The following is a 6463-nucleotide window of genomic DNA, read 5'->3' as shown; positions in this document are numbered from 1 at the left end:
TTTTTTAAAAAGACCACGGTGGAAATTCATAAAAAAGAGCTGTAACTTTGATTAAAGTAGTTGTGAAATATTTTATTTGGAGTTGGGGCTTGAGTTGTATTTTGAAGGATGGTTACAACATTCAAAGGGAGAGGAGGAGATGACATTCTATGTCAAGAAGGGGTAAGGAGGTAACAATAAAAGGACATTTTTAGAATTTTGTAGTTCAGATTTTTAATGCGAATTAGAGCTCATATTTTATATAAATAGAAATATAAAGTACTAATTGGACCTTATAGAGATAGCAAAATCAAACAGATAATTAATAAAGTTGTACCTATTGAGGAATATTTGAAGAAACTCAGATTTTATAGTTAAAGGTAAAACTGGAATCATCTCAAAACCTACCATTGACAAAAAGCTAGTAAGCTACCTCAATTATTTGTTGAACTCTAAAAATGAAGGAATAAATGACATGCCTATTTGTTTCTTTGTTTGTTTGAGTGACTACTTTTGGGAGGGAAAAATGAGTAATGGAAGTTGAGGATTTGTCAAAAAAAAAAATAGCTTAGTTGTGAATGCAGCTTACTTATAAATGCCTTTCATTACCCATAGCATCTTTTTTCATGACACAGATCCAGAAATTACATATTTCTCAATAGGTTTCAAGGACTTCATTGAAATGCTAACTGAGAACCATAAAAAGATATATTTACTTTTGCACAACAATTATGAGGTCATGAAAATGTGGCTGTACAGCTGAAATCACATTGTTTTTCAAATAAATATTTCAGATGTGTAAATGCAGGCAAAGTTTCATTTGAAATACATCATTTCACAAAGATTTAACTTTGGGTGGTGGGCACACAATGCAATATACTGGTGATATATCATAGAAATATACATTTGATACCTATATAATTTTATTAACCATTGTCATCCCAATAAACTAAATTTTGTAAGAAGATACATACTGAAATAAATAAAGATAGATGATTAAAAAATGCATCTCTTCTTTTTAGTTTAGAAAAATAATCCAGAAGATAAAGCCATAAAGATGAGTTTCTCTGTTTCCATTAGACTATTAAGGAGGTGACATTGTCAAGCTGATCTCTGGGGAAACCATTGTTAAAAGATCTCATCTATTAACTCCCTTTCAAAGTGTAGCTGTACCTGTGGAAAGCTCTGCAAGTTAATAATGCCTAAAAAGTACTTCTAGAAGATTGACCAGATATTTTAATGAATTTGTTGCTATTTAATTCAGTGTGTTAAAAAGTATGAGAGTAATGAAAGTATGATATTATCCCAGAATGTGTCAGACAGCATTATTCAGTTGCACAACTATAGGCAGTACTCCTGCCCTCTTTGCCACTAGCTATCCTGCAAACTCTATGTGGTAAGTGATGAAGTTGAACCAGTAAGAGTGTGGTTATTTCACCACCAGTACTGGCAAAAGCAAATGACAATATATGCATCATTGTTAGACTTATTTGTATGAAGTTCAATAGACTATTATTTTTTCTCAAGTTGTTTGCTCAAAAGAAAAAAAGAAAGTATTTGTTTTAAATCAAGTAATTTATCGCAATTACTCCAAAACAAGTTATTTTTCCTTGTATGAATCAGAATTTCCTTCAACAAATATCACTCTAATTTTTCTTGAATTTTTCTTGATGTCCTGAGAGTTGAAAGGATTAGTAACATTTTAAAGGGTAAAGGTAAAAGCTTACAAAAGGTGGAAAATGTGAAAAATGCATTGCTTGCATGACCTTTGCTCAGCCTTCTGTTGAGTGAGGATTATGAGGTTATCCACAAGACAATGAATCACCCAGCAGATGCAGGACCAGATACTAGACCAGTCCAACTGTGAAGTGGACAATGGGTCAGGCAGAATAAGTAATCAGAAACTGCCAGAAGCTAAAAGTAGAGTATATAATCTACACCCCAACTATTATTCGAGGCTGAACCCTTTTGGGCTCAGCCCGCCTGCACCCAGGCACATGCAATAAGGCTATTTTTATCTACAATGGCCTTGCATTGTGGATGTGATCTCTGGCTGGCTCAGGCCTTTTAAGAGTCAGAACTGAAAATTAAGTAGCAAGTCAGATGAGAAAAAAGGAAGAAAGAAAAGAAAACAGAGTTGTTGTTTTTTTGTTTGTTTGTTTTTGTTTTTTTGCTACTTGCTCTGTACCAAACATCTAATAAATTTTATGTCATTTAATTTCACAGCAAATCTTTAAAGCAGTTACTATTATTATACCTATTTTACACATCATAATAAAGAGAGTTGGAGAAATCAAGAAGATTTTTTCCAAGGCTCCACAGTTAGAAAATGGCAGACAACAATCAGACATATCCAATCTGAAATCAGAGCCCATATTTCTTTCATTAAACCATGTGGTTTCATGACTATAGTTCTAGATGAATTACACATATGACTCAGATCAAAACACATGTACCAGATTCAAGTTTAGATTACTTAATCCATACTCTCATTGTAAGATAATGAGATAAATATCTCATTCTAAGATAATTCTGCATTAAATAAATCATCTAAGTGGCAATGCATCCCAGAAGGCCTGCCCATACAGGGATGCAAGTGATTCAAGATTATATGTTTGATGGTATTCCAAAATGGTGGGGAGGACTAAAAATCTTGTCATGGAGTGACTGGGGTTGGTGACAGAGAAAATAACATAGCCATAGAAAAGCTCAAAGAAACCATTACTAATGAACTAATATTATTATTTGCCCAGTATTACCAACATGAATATTAAATTTATGTTGAGCTCTTGAGCTGCAGACATAGGATCCCTCACATTTCTGTGACATTAAGATGGGACTGAGCCTATAATCTTGCTTAGGTCATCCATCTTCCAGTATTGGTGCAACTGAGAGAACATATAGTTAATTGTGTGTGTGTGCACGCACATGTTGAGTAAAACAAGGTGGAGGTTTGAGCTGTCCAAATGAACTATTAATGATAAGTCTATAGAATAACTTTTGAATTAGGGAAATATGTTAATTGAAAAAAATAAAACATGTATTTTATGTTCATATTGGTATATATGTAAAAATTAAAATATAAACATAGAGTAACAAGTAAAATGAGGGGAGTTAATGAAAAAGTTAGTTTACACTATCTCATTAGGCCATATGTTTATAATGATGTCATATATATATATATATATATATATGCATCATGTAAGAAAGAATTAAAGACATACCTAATTTCTTGAACAGTTGATTTGAAAACAAAAACTATTATAGATTTGTTTCTTCTTCCTTATAATTAAGACACTGGAAATTCATGTTGCAAACATTTTATCAAACTTTAATAAAAATGAATTATATGTGCCTAAGATAAGAGCTTTGGTTCTGGATTCAGAGGAACACAAATCTGGGTTCAGCTTTACTACTTACTGTCTCTGTGACTTTGGGCAGGTTTCTTAATTTCTCTGAACCTCATTATCCTCATTCGAAACATTATAGATTATAGAGAGAGTTGTGTTAAATCATGTGAAAAGTAACTCTTACATACTAGGCGATTAAAATATAATCTATTTCCTTATACTTATTAGACTTGTCTTTCTTACATGTAAACGGGATGATGATATGTCTCTTAAGAATTTTTTGGCTGTTGAGAAAATTTAATGTTAATTTAAAGTTCTTTGAAACCTATAAATCATTTTACATATGTTAAGCTAATATAACTCTGGGTGATATTTCAAGGGCAAGAAGACTTTTGGACACATTTAAATAACACTGGGCAGGCGGCTACCTATTTCACCTACACGTAAGGCCAGTTTTTATTTTCTGACTCATTATGATAGGGAGGATTAACAACAGTATTTTAAAAAATGGTAAAATACTTTAAAATTCTTAATTTAGGCTACATAAATCTCACTTTTTGTTGTATTTAATGCCATAGTTGTATTAGAATAAGGAGTCTGTATTTTTGTATTTTGCTATATTTAATTGGGCTTTAGAATCTTATGTTTTAACAGCAGAAATTACTGATAACTACTATGATTATTAGAATGGAAAGCCTGGAAACCTGGAAAAATAAAATATTGTTTGGTTTCCAGATGGTGAAGATTTGATTGACTCTGAACAATTTTTTTTTTTTTTTTTTTTTTTTTTTTGGTACATGCCCCTAGCGGGAACCAAACCCAGGACTCTCTGGTCTGCAGGCCAAAGTTCCAACCGCTGAGCCAAACCGGCCAGGGCAATAATTTTTTACTTTAGAGAAAAAATAAATTTTTTTCTACTCTAGTCATCCAAACCCACTTCCCCACCCCAACCACACACATCTCTCTCAAGTAACTAAATAAATAGCTTGCTAGAGAATATGTAACACTTTTATAGACTATAATTCAATGTGCAAGAGAATTTGCTGATGATACTCAAAATAATAATAATAAAGCTTATCCAGAGAGACCATCCTAATTCTTGTATAAATTATGCTATATGCCTCTGTTGCTGATATAAGTGCTTGTTCAAAGGTTCTGGATAATTTAAAGTGCTGTGGAATCATCTATTCATTTGCCTTTATTTTTTAAGTATTTCAGATCTAGGTTTTAGAGTGTTAAATACATATGTGTGTTTATTTAGGAAAGAGTTCATCAAAAAAAAAAAAAAAAAAAAAGACCAGACTGTGGAGGACCAGGAAATGAAAAATTTTTTTAAAAAAAATATTATTAGAAGGTAAAGAAAATATCTCATTCAGGTATCAAATTCTCAACAGCCTTATAGTAATATCTAAGCCAAAGTGATGAACTTTTCCAAAGGCACTGGGTTATTCTACATGTGGCCAAACCAGAGCAAATAGTAGTATGTGCTATTGTACTATTTCAGGTGACTTATACACCTATTTATGTCTGTGGTTCCCCAATTTTACTGAGTAACAGATTTACCTGAGGATATCATTAAAATAGCATATTTCTGGTTTCATCTCCAAGATTCTGACTTAATTGATCTGTAGTAGGGCTCAATTATCTGCAGTTTAAACACTTCTTGATTCTGAAGGCATAGTTTTCAGATTACAAGAGAGAAATACTGACTAGCTGATCTTATAGTCTTTTTAAAAATTCATCTTTACTGTTGAAAGTACTGCAGATGTCCCTCCCCCGCCCCATTGAACCCCTCTACCCAGCTTTTGTGCTCCCCAGGCCTTCACAGCACTATTGTCTGTGCCTATGGGTTATGCATATAGGCATATAAATTATTTGGTTTATCTCTTCCCATCCCCCCTCTCCTCTTCCCCCTGAGATTGGTCAGTCTGTTCCCTACTTCCATGTCTCCATATCCATTTAATACTGACAAGATGATATTATAGTCTGGAAGCTTAGCCTTCTGAAGATGAATCCATCCTTCTAGTGATCACTCTTATTTTCTAGATTTAACCTGCTGACTAGATATAAGAACATTAGAACATAAAACTCTTTGACCATACCTGATACCTTCACTTCCTTTTTGTTTCATATATCTCAAAATATCATGATTAGTTTTGAATAGTGGTTTTGATTTTATTTCATCTAGGAGAAGCAATTCTGAAAATGTGGTATTGGGAAAGCTGAGGACTTTTGGAGCAACTACAATGTAAAAATATTTTCACTATTATATGAAGATAGTATTTGATTTTTTCACTCTCATCTCTTATGAGTGTACAATAGAGTTTTCCAGAGACTACATGATATAGGATGTCATCACTTTGATGATTAATGGAATATGTGCCTGTATATTCCAGTGTTTTAATTTTTTTTTTATTTTAATTTCTAAAATGGCAAGTATTGATAAATATAATCCAGTCAAACAAACAAACAAAACTCTTTGGAGTCATAATGATTTTTAAAAGTGTAAAGTGGTCCTAGACCAAAAATTTTAAGAACATATGTTGCATTTAAGCACAGTTTTAAATATGCATCATGTGGGGTTGGGAGGTTGGAAGATGGACGTTTTTTAACCTTGTGTTAAGCACTCTCAACCTTGTTTAATATATTCTCGGAATCCTAGCCCAGGGGGAAACCTGGCCCACCCATGTGTATTGGGTGCTTCATTTGCATGTAAATAAGGGTTTGTTATCTTTTGGCTGTAAGGTCTCTTCTCATAAAAAGCAAGAGACAAAGCTAGGGTGTATGTTTGTAGTAATACCATCTCAAGGAAATTATTTACTTAAATCCACTTGTGACCTGGTGGTACCAATCTTCAAATAAATGGGACTGCGTCCAGAGATCTGGAGCATTTTCTACCTTGCAAAGCTCCCCCTCACTCCAAGCAGCATGTGCTTGTAGTTTCATTGCATTGCACAGACCCCGGCAGGCCGAGAGACGGCTGCATCAGTTAATGTAAATTGATGAAATTGATCCCAAATCTCAAGGAAATCTCAAACCTACTTAAAGTATTTAGATTCCTATTTATTTTGTCACTTCTTATAAATCATTATGATGGAAATGAGTAGTACAAGACAAGTCAGCAATTATTGACT

Source organism: Molossus molossus, unplaced genomic scaffold (genome assembly GCF_014108415.1).
Source record: "Molossus molossus isolate mMolMol1 unplaced genomic scaffold, mMolMol1.p scaffold_m16_p_2, whole genome shotgun sequence".
In the NCBI taxonomy this organism is placed as follows: domain Eukaryota; kingdom Metazoa; phylum Chordata; class Mammalia; order Chiroptera; family Molossidae; genus Molossus; species Molossus molossus.
The sequence above is the reverse complement of the archived record's forward strand: the minus strand, read 5'-3'. Positions refer to the sequence as shown.